Source organism: Paramormyrops kingsleyae, chromosome 8, assembly GCF_048594095.1.
Source record: "Paramormyrops kingsleyae isolate MSU_618 chromosome 8, PKINGS_0.4, whole genome shotgun sequence".
NCBI lineage: Eukaryota > Metazoa > Chordata > Actinopteri > Osteoglossiformes > Mormyridae > Paramormyrops > Paramormyrops kingsleyae.
Window position 1 is genome coordinate 3,611,669 of NC_132804.1, and position 15,684 is coordinate 3,627,352.

Below are 15,684 nucleotides of genomic sequence, written 5' to 3' on the forward strand. Positions count from 1 at the left end.
GATAATATGTCTCTCAAAGTGTGTCAGCTTAGCCATTTCAAGAACTCTGCGAAAATCGCCGCAGTATTTGCAGCCACTGTCCAATAAACCGATATAGTTTTTGACTCGATCACCAGCACATACATTGTTGACTTCTTTAAAATGATTTAATTAATTGAATAAGTGAACTGGATGTGAAAAGTAACAAATACATGCAATGGCTGAGGTGCCCCTGAGGGCAGGTTTGAGAATTGAAGCCATCTAGCCATCCTACAAGGTATGAGTAACTTTTTGGACAAGAGAAGAAATTTCTGGTTTGTTTTGTGTTATTCTTCACTTGCATATGTTGTAATGTCAATATTGTGCTTTTTTTCTGAGCAAACATATGTGTACTACCCAGATAAGTAGCTTAAAAATTTCCTTTGACTGCCTAAGACTTTTTCACAGTACTGCGCGCGCACACACACACACACACGCACACACACACACACACAAACACACACACACACATATGTCGGGTAAGCATATCCTCATGGGGACCGCTCATCCATTTCTATGGGAAAAATGCTAACGCTAACTATGACAACCTTAACACAACCTTACCCTGCCCTAACCATAACCATAAGTAACCAAACAAAATACAAGAGTTTTTGCATTTTTAGTTTTTTCATTGCAGGCACGGAATTTTATAAAATAGAGTTTTCCCTTATGGTGACAAGAAAATTGGTCCATATAAGGGGAAAAAAAACCCAGATATTTATCACATTGTGGGGACATAGTGTCCCCATAAGGTAAGGCTACACACACACACACACACACACACACAGTACCGGTCAGTATTGTCAGTCAGTCTCTGGAGCAATTGAGGTTAAAGGCCTTACTCAAGGGCCCAATGGTGGGATTAGTCTGCCGACCCCAGGATTTAAACCAAGAACCTTCTGAGTCCCAACCCACAGAGCCCCCCCAACAAATTCATTTTATTTGTCTAACAATACTTTAAACTCTTTTGTTCAGTGTACAATTCCATATATGTTATGTTATAGTTTCTTCATAATTATTCTGAAATAGCACAAATAAACCGTTCTATGGGTACCTGTGTCCGAACTTTTGACTGGTACCGTATATATATGACCGCAGTCACTAGAGGAAGCCCTGGCCTTCAGCAATTTAAGGGCTTTTGTGCATGTTCATCAAACTGTCCATCCATCCATCCATCAAACCGTCCATCCATCCATCAATCCATCCATCCATCCATCTTTCAGCGCTTCTCCAGGTGAGGGATAGTGGCTGGCAGAATCGGGCACTTGGCTGGGGCACACAATGGATGGGATGCCAGTCCGTAGGAGAAACACACACACACACTTAAATGGGCCATTTAGAGATAGCAGGCAGTATTGTGGTACAGGGAGAGCGTTATGCACAACCTAGTCTTACGATACATTTGGTGGCAATTTATGTAGCTTATTATTATGATCATTGCACAGCGATGCTGTTACATTTATTCATGTGCTCAGACAAGCCCAGCCAAAACTGTTATATTTTTCCTATTTGTAATTATTTCTGTTCTGTTTTAACTTAATTGGTAATAATTGCTCTCAGTCTCCCTTAGAGCAGAAGAATGAAATAACTATGTTAGCTAACAATACCAGATTTATCTTTAGTGTTTTATATTTATTGTGCTGTATCCCAGCAATGCTGCACATAACGCAAAACATTGTTTAGTTCTCTGCACGAAAACTTTAAAGCTTCAGCTCTCCGTACTGCAGGAATGTCTACTGTTTAACAAAACATGGAAAAGCACAATAGCTGCACAACAGTCAAACAAAGCCTTCCAGTAGGAAAACTTGTTAATGGCATTTAAACACAATAAAAAAAATCTCCTGGAAGCCTTACTAGTGTTTTGGGACTCTGTTGCCATAACAACACCGGCAGTTGGAAGGGCTGCATTGCCCATCTGTATGGCAGGGAGATAACAAAGACCTCACAGCGAGAAGGAAACAGGTGCTGCTGTTTTCACTCAAGGCAATTCCAGAAGACAAAATTGCGTTTTAGATTCTCTCCATTTTCCAGCCTTAATGAGTTGAGCTCTGTGTTGTCTGGAGGATAAATACTACGGCCACCTAATGAATGGAAAAGACTGATGGCACTTTGGGCTGGCAAGTCAAAGTAATTATTTCCTTATCTGGGGCTACGCAAGGCAGGATATGCTGGCATGTCGGGGGGAGCAGAGGCGGCTTTTAATGCTAGACAGAGTGACTCTTATAAAGAGTCCCAGGCTAAAAGGGGGGTGATGGAGTTGAAAGCCTGTGATACAGCCACAGCCCTCCGCCATAAAGGCCTCCCACCATTAAAAATATGAGCAGCTGTGTGTGACTGTAATGGTGCAGCGATTGATAATAAATGAACTGCCTGGAATTGAATTTGCACATTAATCTAAAAAGACCAGAAATTATATGATACTTTACTGTGCGGAAGGCCAGCGTTTATTGAATTTCCCAAAGATGCACTGTAGACCTCGGAAGGGGCCATGACATCACACCCAGCTCAATAACTGAACAGACTGGATCATCTCTTCTGCGCAAACAGAACACATCTTAGCCGTAATCTTCTTCAACATGTCTGGAGATATAGACTTTAAAAGAGCACATTTGCGTAAGGCCTGAGTGCCAGGGGCAGAGTCTCCACTGTGATACCACCACCTGTCTCTGTCTGACTGTCGCCTCTTGGTTTCAGTCTTTGTCTTCCAGTGAAATCGCAGTGAAGTTACACCGCATGACGTCCTATGCTCGGGGTCTAATACAGTGAGGTATCCCATGCCATGAATGTGCTCTATCAAAAACCCTGATGGATCACACACTGTTGGGAAAGTCTGTTAAATGGGCAAGAACCCTGTAAAGTTCATCCCTGGGAGTCATTTTCTGTCACCCCCCTTAAACATCACTGTTAGGGTTTGATGGTATCCTTGTGCACACAAGGAAAAGCAATAAGGAACAGACACCTTTGTAATGCATTATAATGGCTGGTTATAATTAATAAAGCACTACAGCATCTTCTATTGGCAGTCATAAGGCATTATAATACTTCATAAGCTCCAAAGAAGCTGTCATCTATAAGGCACTACAGTACATAATCCATGATAATGGTCAGTATAAACATTAATGATGCTTTGTACTGTATTATAAAGGTATTTATAGTGCATTATAGATTAGAGCCTCATAAGGTATTCATAATGCATGATAAACATGGGCAAAACATTTTACGCCTTTTTGTATGTATTTATATAGATCACAATGCTTTATTAATGCATTGTAATGTGTTATGAATGTGTTCAGCGATTCTTATAGACATGGCATTCATTGAAAGAGTTACTGAGAATTCTATGATATACTGGTATTTTATATATTAAAAAAACCCTCAACTTTAATTCAATTATTCGAAACGTTGAAAGCCATCTCTATTAGCATACATGAATTTTTATGACTGCTGTCTTGGGACCTAACCTATTTTCCTTTGCCATCCTTTCTTTCCTTCACACCTTTCTGATTTCGTCTCACCTTATTTCTGTCTTTCACTCAAAGACATGTGACCTAGGTGTTCATGATAGAATGTTCTGTATATGACGCCATTAGTAGAGTGTCAACAACACCGGCATTGTGGGAAACCAGGTCTAGAGGATGCTAGATTATTGAAGTGTCCGACATCTATAGTGCATGTTTTAATATTTAGGCTATAATAATAAATCCAGGCTAGTGTCTCCATATGACAAAACACTTTTCAGTTATCATTGAAATTATTGTCCACTTCTTAACTGCCACGGGTGTCCTACTGTATAAATGTTACGCTACACAACTTTATTCTTATTTATTATAATTTATTATAATTGCTACTAAATTGCTACAGGGTTGAGTTAACCTTTTAAAGTAATCTGTTTAATCATACTTGGGGGGCAAAAAAACACAGTAATATTTCCCAGTAGAAGGCTGGGTACAAATTTAGCTGAATTTTATTGTAAAGCACAGTGACCAGTTTAACAGGTAAATGCAATATATAATTTCACACAGCCTAATAAAGTATTATCTAATATTTTGTAACATAAACTGCTAAGGGGCAGTACAAACGCAATGTCTATTGTGAAATATAAATTGTTTTTATGACGGCAAAGTCCACAAAAGACGGAGGCTAGCTGATCATCCCTCCAGTTTCTCCCCAAATCCTGGGCAACCATCTTGTTGCGCTGTTTGAGAATTTGATGAAATGGGTTTTAGTTCACTTTTGGGGTCATTAGTGTCATGGCAGCCAGAGCCGCACTTCACCAGGCTTCCACGGAGCTAATTAATGATGCATTTACCTCACTGTGAGTTCTTGAGTTCAACGGCACTTACGTGCAGTGCGTCGTTGAGGGACCCGAGTGTGCAGCTTCAACACTCAGATTTACAGCGACAGCTGTCAAGCTATGCATTTTGCAAAAGTTACACATCAAAAAGGTGAATCACTCTTATTCTATCCAGCTTTTATGTATGAATGTCCTGTTGTGAGCAGAATTCAATTTTCCCTATGCAGGTTAAGAATCAAAGAGGGTGCAAAGGTCATTCATTTTGCGGTTCTGCCATGACTAATCAAATGATGGAATAAAAATTATTGCTGTGATAAAAAAATAATTCTTACTTACTATTATTCAATTCAACAAGATTATATATGGATTAAACAGTGGACTTAGCTTTGAATGAGAAGTTTAAAGCACACATTACAGATTTGGTTGCCCTAAATGAGCAACTCTATTCTGCGATGATGTTAGCTGAAGTTCTTTGAAGTAACGGGGGTGTAAAATAAGCATCCTGATCTTGGTAAGATGAGATCTCTTTAAATTCCTAAAATCAATATGATGATGCATTGAAATGCTGTGAAATGCTGTTCATTTTCTGGGGATACTGTTTGATGAGTTTAACAAAAGCACTCCCTCAAAAGTGTCTTAAATGGTCTTTTGTCCCTTGATGGTACATAAAAAAATAACTTTGCCTGTTCAGACTCTTTCATCTTCCTTTGAATAACAATAAAGGAAACATTTGTTCTCTCTTTAAGCGTGCTGTCAACACACATAGAGACATCTCATTGAAAACCTGAAATCATTTATAGCCCATTTAGATCACGGATGTGTCAGGAAGCCTCTTACAGAGATCTTTGGTCAGGGTCTGGATATACTTGCATGCAACCATACGGAGATATGGCAGGTGTCGCCACACCGTTGACAGGGAGTGAATAAAATGTTTGCAGCCTGTTAATCCATCAAGCTTCAGGCTCACTCATTTCCGGAAAGTTTATATTTTGTTCAAATGTAAGGAAACCTTGAATAAGACCACCACACGCCTCTCTATGGCTTCAAGGTCCAACTTGAATCTTCTTTATTCATTGAATGTGCCACACAGCCTGTCACAGATAACTTGCAGGGGATAAAAGTTGTTACACGATTTTTATATTTTGTCTGACTCACTTTTCTGAGTTTTAGCAGTAGCCTTGAGAAACCGTGACTGGAACTTTAACTCGAGGTTTCAGTAAGAGATTAAACTGAATGCTAGCATCAAAGCTGTAGGTCTGCTCACTACTTCAACATTGTGTCCTTAGATTGCAAACATTTCTTGGATGTAAGTTCTATCACTCTAGTTGATTCATGTAATCAATCATACGTACCCTTAGGGCACATTTGCATAGTAATGTATTTCCAAATCAGGTGATAGAATACAGGCTGCAGGAATTTCCACCCGGACATTCGCTAATTAGTTCACAGAGAGGAAAATCCGAGATGCACCACAGAGTCTTTCATAGCTAAAGTCCGCCACTCTTTATGCTTTGACTCACGTCAGCACTTTCTGTGGCATATCTACCACATCTACTTTACATTACATCAAAAATCAGCCCTCGGAATGACGGTAAATGGTCTTATTTGCAACAGGCAACTACGCAACTGCATATTTTCGGATCAGCACTGCATGCTATCTGATTACATAGTAGTGCCAGAGGTCGAAGAAGCTCGGATCGCTTTTTATTTTACAAATTTGAACAGCTGGAAATTTGCTGAAGCAAATCTGTTTAAGGGGCGCTTCTGAGCATTTTTCCAATTCCGAGGGGGGTACAGTCACCGCTGGTGACCTCCACATAATGACAGAGCAGTCACTCGCCAGGCAGAGCCCTTTATTTGACCTACATTCTGTCCAAAGCTTCCAGCAGATGTTGCTCTGCTAACTCATATGGTTGTAATTGCGTGTAAGTAATACACGCAATAGTGCCAGCCATTGTCAGGTTACCTAGGAAACATATTAGTACCTAAGTAGTATCTTAACTTAAAACACGCTGGTTTCAAGAAGACAGGCATTCCCATAGCCTTCAGATGTCAATGTGAAAGTATATACAAGTCACATGATCAAAATAATTTATGGCCAAATGTAGAATTATATAAAAGACGTTTTGGTAAAACTATGACAATTTCTGCTGGAGATTTACTGGCATTCTGCTAATGACTTATCTGACTTTAAAATAGTAAATAAACAAGCACAGATATGGAGAGAACAGAAAGGCAACAGCATGAGTACTGACCAAGCCCGTGCGCCGTGTGTTTTTATGCGTTTTTATGTTTTATACCGCGCTGTACGGAAAGCTCTCTGCCCTGCCGCTGAGCCTAGCCACTCGCTCTGCTCCGATGGGCTGCGACAGATCCCTCAGCTATTTGGCACCACGGGATTAGGAGTGCCGGTAATTAACTTGGCAGATCAGGGGCAGGTCGAGGCCTAGGAACGCCTTCAAAAGCTTCATACACATAGATTTTAGCGTGAAAGCGCAAAAATCATTTCCGTCCCTAGTGTGAGAAAAAAAAAAAAACAGATAAATACGAAAAAACTAAAATTAGGCCTCTCGGCGTATTGGGAGGGCGAGTAAAAGTGGAGCAGCGGCTTCTGCCGATGTATTCTCTGCCCAAATGGTTCCTGAGAGCTCTCTATTATCTGGCAGGTGATACTCGCAGTAGGCCGTCTGCGGGCTCTGCTCATGGCATTATCACTGAGCCCTGCCATTTTACCCAAGAAAGAAGGCTGTTTTAGTGCTGAGCATTTGGATTATTTTATACATAAATACCGCAGATTTAGCCGGAGGAACTGGACTGGCAGGATGGCACGGCCTCTGAAAACGTGTTTGTCTTCGCTCTCTGTTTGCTAGGGGAACTCAGCCTGCTGTTTACACACTCAGAATCACTTTGGACATTCTCATGCAGGTCTTTTGTTGAGGAAGTGAATTCTGGGAAATAACTTATTGATGCCAAGGAAACATGACTGAAAGGTGTTTAAAGAGAGCAGTTCATCTGTAATAATAACGCATTATGTCAGGACGCCACGCAGACCTCTCATTATACCATCTCCTTTTCACTCTCCTGCAAAGGCTACTTCAATTGTGGGGTGTGACCTGTTTTCCTTAGATGTCTCTGTTAACCTCTCTGTGACCTTGCCAGTGCCACGCTTCCGAAATACGTGCGACGTCAGTTTGTGCAAGGCCTTTTCGGGGATGTGCTAAATGACAGTGACGATCACACGAAGCCATCAGGATCACAGAGTGGGACATCTGCTCCGTGTGCTGGCCGAGAGACGAGTGAGAGACGGCTGTCTGGCACACGCCAGCGAGTCCCTGCCCCATCCGTGGCTGGCTTCCAGCTCCTATTGGGCACATCATAACTGTAGCAGAGAAATCACCTGCTACCATCTTGAAAATGGCTGAGATGCACCATTAGTGCTTAAAGCAAGTTGTATTAATCTTTAGGTAGCTTTGGATCACATCTGCAGTCTGCAAGCAGGCTTCGGCTCAGTTACATTTCTTTGTTGTTGGATAAATTGTCGTCTTCAGTGGTGCATGCTGTGTCCTAACCAGACCTGAAGCTGGAAGTAACTGCAAGCCTTATTAACACGTCAACGAGAATGGGCAGTTACGCGCCAAGCACGGGTCATTAGAAGGCCGGCATTTCTGTTGTGCCATGTTTGTTTATGGTAGATTACGCAACCCGGAAATCCGGCAATTTAGCTGCTTACGGAGTTGGGAAAGGTAGCAGAACTTAAAAACAGTGTGGGCCATAATGAGATGTTGTCAATGAAGCGATATAAATCATGTATGATTCATCCGCCATTATGGACGGTTTTCCAGCACAGTATCAGTGCCCCGTTCTGCATTTCTGCAGTGTTTACACGTTTCCAAATGCTAAGCAGATATGGACAATATTGTACAGCAGGTGGGTATTTTAGGCATTTAACATGAGGACAGTAATGATCCTTCGACAAGCAGCATCTTCTTGTGTCATGACATAGGTAATTATTTGCAGAGTCTGATTTTATTCAGGTTACAATTATTGCCTTTGTTTTTTGCGAAAGCATTGATGAAAAAGTGAGCTGGATGAAGTGCTGCTAGTAAACAGGGTTTGACTGTAGGGTTAATGCTCATAACTTCAGGCTTTACTCTGTCGGGGGGTAGAGATGGGGGTGGGGGCGCTGTGAACTCTCCTTCGTTCCCACAGAAGGTATAAACCAGGCCGCTTTGTCTCTTTCTCCCCGAGCATCCCGACCCGCTTCGGGTGCCAGTCCCCAGGCCGGCGCTCTCTGTTTTTGTCCACAGCTTCCCCAACTCAGGCCCTTTCATTCTTCTCCTGCCTGCTAAAATGGCCTCTTTATTTCCATGTTTGCTGACCCTGTTTTGACCCAGGATGAAAAGGGTAACTCAGGACCTTAATAAACTGCATTTCCGTCCGCTATTCCTGTGTCATATGGCCGTATTTCACACATACTTCTGAATTTTTGGCTACGTAACAAGACCACTAGTAAGAAGTGGCTGTATTGTAGGATTTAACTGCTCATGCAGTTCTTGCCATCTTTCTAGTCATCACTTACTCAACCACTTACTACATCACTCAATCTTAGGACATATCAGGCGTATACTGTACTAATGCATAATTGATCTCAGTTTAAAAGCCTTCTGATCTGCACCAAAATCTGCAGCCGTTATGTAGAGCAGAAATGGGCAGATGTAGAGAGCTGGACTGCTTGCTCCAGGTGACCTAATGCCATTTCAGACAGTCTCTTCACATCCATCCCTGCTCTTCTAGACCTTTCTCTCCCGTCATGCCAGAGAGAGAACCTACTTTGCTCGCTCTGATTCATCGCTGCCGTCTCACCTTGCTGATGAACCCTGGCGAGCAGATGACAGGGGTTAACTGGCAATGCGGGCAGACGAGGTATCTGTCTGTCCCCAAGGCTATTAGGTCTGCAAATCGGTGGCCCAGTAACACAATGAGATCCTCCCAGTAAAGCCGTTTAGGTTCTTAAAGAAAGTAGTAGTCTGCTAAGCACAAAAAAGCAAAAAGACTGCAAATAAAATCTAATTAATTCTTTAACAGTTAGAACTGTCTTTAATAAGACAGTAGATAGTGCTTCCCCCTGAAAAGAGCATTTCAGAAGTATGTTTATGTGTATGTCACATGACCCTGACTGGGGTAAGTGGTGGGAAGATGGATGTATGTATACGTTTCTTTGTCTCGGCTGAATTTCGGGTTCTCGGGTCATTCTACTCGCTCCCAAATGTTCATCACACTTTGTGTTCAGACGATATTGTCTTTGACCGGGCCAAATGTAAATGTTCGCTTTGAAAGCTCGTTTGACAGATAGGGTGCACGGAAGCTACATGGGGAGGGGTGTGAATTTATGGGTGCCGGCGGGGCATGGGAGGGGCTAGGCAGCCAATCGCTGGATCCTCCACTGGCAGCGCGCCCCGGCGGCTTCCCATCTCCCTTCCCGCGTCAAGCTGTCCGGCTTCTCGCTTTAAGCTCTTGTGCAAAGTTCATGAGGCTGTCCTCTGTTTGCTGGGTAATAATGGAATTTCACCCTGCCGACGCTGAATAGGAGTGCTGACGCTCTTGGACAGCACTGTGCTGGTTTCTCAGCGGTGGCCGAGATTTCTGTCTGCCTCTCTCACCTGAGGGTCCAAATTTCATGTGTGATGAAAAGCATGTTGGGTTATCACTGATGTCCCCAAGCTGCCTGTTGAAGGAGTCAGGCTTGCACTATATATAGGTATTTTTTTTTAATAAGGTACCTGATGACACCGTCGAAAGGGTGAAATGATGAAACAGCCTGCAATCGTGACATGTAGGTGTACTTCTAAACACACATCATGCTTTTAAACCTGCATGACTCAAATTTTTGCTGTTTGAATTTCTAGGGGATTATGAAATAGTGTGCATATTAAAAAGGAAATTCTAGCTCAAACCCACATATTAAGCTTCTTGGAAATTGAAAGAGAAGCCATGAAAATGTACCAATTTGTGGAATACTGAAGTATCAGTGCAGATGCAGATGTTGGTCTCTCTTTCTGCTAGGTGCAGGAATTCGTGTTCCCGAAACTGTCAGTGCAGGGGGGGGGGGGGGGGGGTGTTATTGATGGCCTCATTGCTGTGTTAACAATGCTCTGCAAAGAGAGAATATCCCCAGTTTCACGTAACTGCGGTCCTATGATCTGCATCAGCATAATCCAAGCATGACCTGCCCCCCTCCCTCTCCTCCGTCCCCCATTCTTCTTGTACTCTAGGGTCTGAGAACCTGGTCCGAGCCATATATCACACCCCCATCCCCCACCGCCTTGCTGGGGGACCTCGGAGGGCTGTAATCGCCGTCTCAGAATCGCGTGCTTCACCGCCGTAATCGCATGGCCTCTGATGGCTCCCATCTGTGCCCCCCTGCAATGGACTGTTTACCAACTGTTGTTAGTCTAGCTAACCCTCACCTATCCCAAAATTTCTTTAAGCAAATAAGTGACCCCCGGAAACCAGTTGCTATAAACTCCCATGTTATTCATCACTGGTTCTCTTTGCTTGGCTTCATTCTCCCTGAGGTTAGCTCACGCCTGGGAGTGTCTGAAACCCAGGCATTAACTGCAAAGTGTTTTTCTCTCTTTTGGCCAATGGCTCAACAACATCATGCAGCATTAGGAATTAAGAGGATTGTATCTCCAGCACAGTAGGATCTCGCTGCGCTGTGGACAATTTTGTTCCTTGCAATTGTTTTTCACTGAATGATCACTATAGCTTAGCCTTTGTCAATAAGACAATATGGCTGGTATCTGTCATTTTCCATACGTCGCTGTTGACGGTGGGAAACACATTCTCAGTAATGCTAGATATTCTGAGAAAAATGGAATTTCCTCGCAGGCCGAGTTTCTCTTTCTCCACATTTCCTCTCGCTTTTGTACACAGTCTGTGAATAGCCTTTAGATGTGTCTTTGTGAGCATGATTGTCAGTGGCTTAATGAGCTCCTTTGCCGGGCGAGAAGCTTTGGTAACATATGTCCCCACCGCGCCACTCATTCCGCTCAGTGCTCCCGGAGTCGGACACAGAGCCAGTGAGAGCTTCACAGCGCTCCGCGGACACCGCCTGAGGTCACCGCGTCCTCGCTTTGGACTGGTGGCGCCGAGGAGGAGAGACAGAAAGGTTTTATTAAACTCAGACTATGGAACGGTGGAGGAATATGGAGCAGACTAAGTAAGCGCTCCAGTTTTCATCCATTCACGGCGATCTCTGCGAATTGGCAGCATCTCTGCACGGCACCTGCTGAGGGATTTTGTGACCAGAGGAGCAAATTGGTCTTCCACGCCCGGAGAGTGAGAGGAGTGCACACAGCACGGGGAGCGGGACTCACGTGTTGAGCTTTGCACAAGGAGGGAAACGGTATGTTCCTGAAAGTATTATTCATACCAGGCTTCATTTCATTTGCAAGTCAATAACTTGGTATTGGTGTGTATTAGGGGTTCGATACTGCAGGAAAATAGCATGGAATCTGGGGACAGTTCTTTATAGTTGCGAAGATACACATGGTTTTTGATGTTTATTGTTTGTTTTAATAGGTTGTTAATGTGCAAAACATATGGGACAAAAGACAGAATGTTACTCTTAAAATATTAAATATTTAATCATGCCGCACTACTCCATTTTCCTTCATTTCGTTTACCTATATGGGTGATTGTTTTTTTTTAGGATAAATATAGATTCCTGAATAGGTTTCAGACAAGCACTTTATAAATAGATCTTTTATGTTTATGTTTTTAAGAAAATGTGTTGTTGATTGATTTGTTCCTGGAATTATCATATATGTTTTATGAGGCGTGATTTAGCACAGATTTATAAAGTTGCCACATGGGCTTTTTGGGAGGTTGTACAGATAGCTTGTTGCTGGGGACATCGTATGCATCAAACACACATCAGTCTTTGGAAGCAGGGGGCACAAAAATGGGGCCTTTGGGGCTGACTCCAGATCAGGGGTGACGTCCTTCTTTGAATCTTGTCATATCCTATGCAATGTGACTGGTGTCAGGGAATCGGAGCTTCCGCTGCAGAGGATTTAAATTGCCTTGGGTTTGATGGAGGGATGGACATGAGCTGTAAGTCCAGTCCGACGTGGCAAAGCCTTTATCTTGGGAAAATTGCCAGCATCCGTCAGCTTCCACAAATGGACACAACAAGTAGCCCATAGCTTTGGTTCCCCCAAAATAATATCTTTTCCCCGCAGTCAGTGGTTCAGATCTATTAGCCTCCAGGCTGCTCATTTAAGATCAGAGACTAATATGATTACGGTCGTGGGCGAGCAGAGCAGTGGTCCTCTGTGACTCAGGACATCAAAGGGCAGCCATGAAAATCCCTTCTCAAATCACTCTGCTCCATGCGTTTTGTCTTTTAAGCTCAATGCTGGAAGACAATTAAAGGCACAGGTTTTTTAATGTTGTCAATCAATTAGAGAGACTTTCAACTGATCATCACAGCAGGTTTCTGTATTTGCCTGCCCATCTTGCTGCATGGAAAAGGTAGTGCTTTCGAGGGATTTATGTGGATATTTCCAGTGAAGATTTCTAATTAGGAAATATATACTCCACTGGGAACAGGTTACGGAGTCAGATAACGTGCCTCTAATTTCCTCTGATAATCTCAGAACAGCTTGATATTGAAGCAGTGTTCTGTGTCTTTCTAGAGTAATATACTGTGCAAATGATATATTGTGAAAAACCCCATTGAGCTCAACAGGGTTATAAATGCAACTAATGAGAGAAGCGAATGACCTCATTAGGACCAGTCAGCCTCCAGGTAGATATTCACTCAACAAATTAAGGCAATATATTAGGCACAGGTTAAAATGAAGGAAGAAGATGTTGCTGGTTTTGAATATTGAAGGAAGATTTTCCATTAAGACAATGTGTGTTAAAGGCAAACTAAGTATCGGTTTTCAAAGTGACAAAGGCAGTTCTGTCATGTTCCTTCTGTTCCTCAGTATTTCTGAGTTTCAATGCAGCCATATATAGTGTAAAATGCTAATTACTAACATAATACCTCACTTAACATCCTGCGACATCAAAGGTCCAATTGTTGGATCCCCAGAATTCCGAACACAAACGTGGGTGGCGTTGTGAGGTCACCGAGTATGATGACAAGAGAAAAGATGTGTCACGGGGCCGTGTTTTTAGTGCCATGTCACTAGTCCCCGGTCCTCAGTCAGCCCGGGTCATTTAGGGTCAGTGCCAGGGCCCCCCAGAAAACCCCCATCATCCATCTTCCTGTGATGACATCACCATTTCCGGCTCCTCCCCCACACACTGAAAAATTGATAGTGCACATGGTCTGGTGTGCATGTGAAATCCACGGGGGCCAGGGCAGATCCCAGGTTGGGAATTAATATCACTCTCACTTCTTAATCATGCTAACGATCCTTCTTTCATATTATTTCTGGCCAGCTTCCCCTGCTTACCATGGATCAGATGATCCGTGACAGTGGATTAAAGAATAGCGCGACTTTTTAGCATGATTAGCTAAATACATGCAGTGATACATTACAAGTGACAACAGGGCCAAAAATAGCAAAAATAGTAATGCTTTCAAGCTGCAGTAAGAAGTCTCTGAAGAAAGTACAGTTTGGTAAACAATCAGGACAGCAGAAAGGGCATATTCATAAATCATAATCAGAAAGTGATGCACTCAAGTTTATATGTCTAGTGTCTAGTTCACAGTACTGGTAGATGGATGGATCTTTTATTGCTTGCAAACCAGAGTCCTGACTCCAGGGAACTTCTCAGTTGACAGGATGTTTGAATCCTGACGTGGGCTGATCCATGAAAATCCCATTAGAGTCTTGCAGATAAACTACAGTACAGCATACGGACTGGGATGCTGAGGAGATTTACCAGTGGGAGGTGAACAATGGGAACGAGATGGGCAAGGTGCTCACAAACCTGGTGTTACTGGAACCTGACAGTGCCGGTTCTTTGTGTGGGGAGATACTGTACTTCCTCACTGGTGGGAAACAGGTGTTGCAGTGAAGGAGCAGCAGCACAAGGCTCAATGAGCAGTAGCTCTAACTGGATTTTGGGCCCTGTTCCCTCGGGACTCTTCACGGGGGGTTTAGGCTCAGACTGGCAGCCGGTTACGTTTTGTGAATTCTGCCTACAAAGTGATACCTGACATTAAGCCAGGAGAAGCATCAGACATCTTGTTAGGGGGGCGTTCTGCGCCGAGGCATTCCTCACGCTTCTCCGGGAGCCTTTGAGGAAGACTCGCATTTAAATGAAGCAGAACAAAGAGAGACTAGACAAAGCAAGAATGACTTTCAGTCCAGCTGTGATACGCAGTGTGTGTCGCGGCACTCATAGTAAGCAGGTCAGCCGGCTGAGCGAAAAAACAAGTAAATGATAAGTACCCTACCGACTGACAGTCATGGTTTACTCAGCAATTTGCAATCACTGCTAATACTTCATGAAATCACATGACATATTCCAGTGTTTCCCAATCTGCTCCTTGGGGACCCGCAGACAGTCCACACTTTTGCTCCCTCCCAGCTCCCTGCCAGACAGTCCACACTTTTGCTCCCTCCCAGCTCCCTGCCAGACAGTCCACACTTTTGCTCCCTCCCAGCTCCCTGCCAGACAGTCCACATTTTTGCTCCCTCCCAGCTCCCTGCCAGACAGTCCACATTTTTGCTCCCTCCCAGCTCCCTGCCAGACAGTCCACATTTTTGCTCCCTCCCAGCTCCCTGCCAGACAGTCCACACTTTTGCTCCCTCCCAACTCCTGAGCAAAAACATGGACTGTTTCAGGGAGCTGGGAAAGAGCTAAAACACGGAGCACCTGTGAATCTCCCAGGACCGGATTGGGAAAAACTGACCAGTTACACTGGCAATATTCTGCTTAAGGGGAAGGAAAGGTCATCTCGCCACCACGAGATGCTTGCAGCCTCTTGAGCATCAGACATTATTGAGAAAAACACCTTGACAATTTGAAGGTTGACCTGATGATCAATCTTTCCCTACTGTATGCAGCCTGATCTCATGCCGTGTGATGAGTCAGACAAGTACTTGTGCTGGCTGAAGAATTCTTGAAGGGTCTCTGCTTCCTTTTAAAGGTCACTTGAGGTCATCCTCCAATTCATGAGGCACTGTCGGATAAGTTGACGGTCATCTCTGACATTAGAAAGTTGCTTCTGCCCTCTATCTGGCTGGTGTTTGGTCATTGCCAGTGTCTCCTGCTTCACCTTATTCTTGTGTCCTCCTGCCTTACAAACACTGCCTTGCACCAGGATTTGAAAATGCATACTTAAAAAAAAATACAGTGGTCTCTTCATTTTCTTCCAGAACTGTACATAACATCCACTGTGA

At 43.4% G+C, this 15,684-nt stretch overlaps 1 protein-coding gene across 8 annotated transcripts in view; it reads left to right on the forward strand.

The window, feature by feature from the left end:
• The window catches only part of chl1b (cell adhesion molecule L1-like b), a 58,760-nt gene that overhangs the window by 16,601 nt on the left and 26,475 nt on the right, over positions 1-15,684 (forward strand). The window contains exon 1 of one of the 8 annotated variants that reach the window (XM_023793995.2): positions 11,256-11,720. The exons of the other annotated variants lie outside the window; for them this stretch is intronic. The gene's annotated coding sequence lies outside the window, so the exon portion shown is untranslated. Of the gene's footprint in view, positions 1-11,255; positions 11,721-15,684 lie in introns of those variants that run through there. 8 annotated transcript variants of the gene reach the window in all.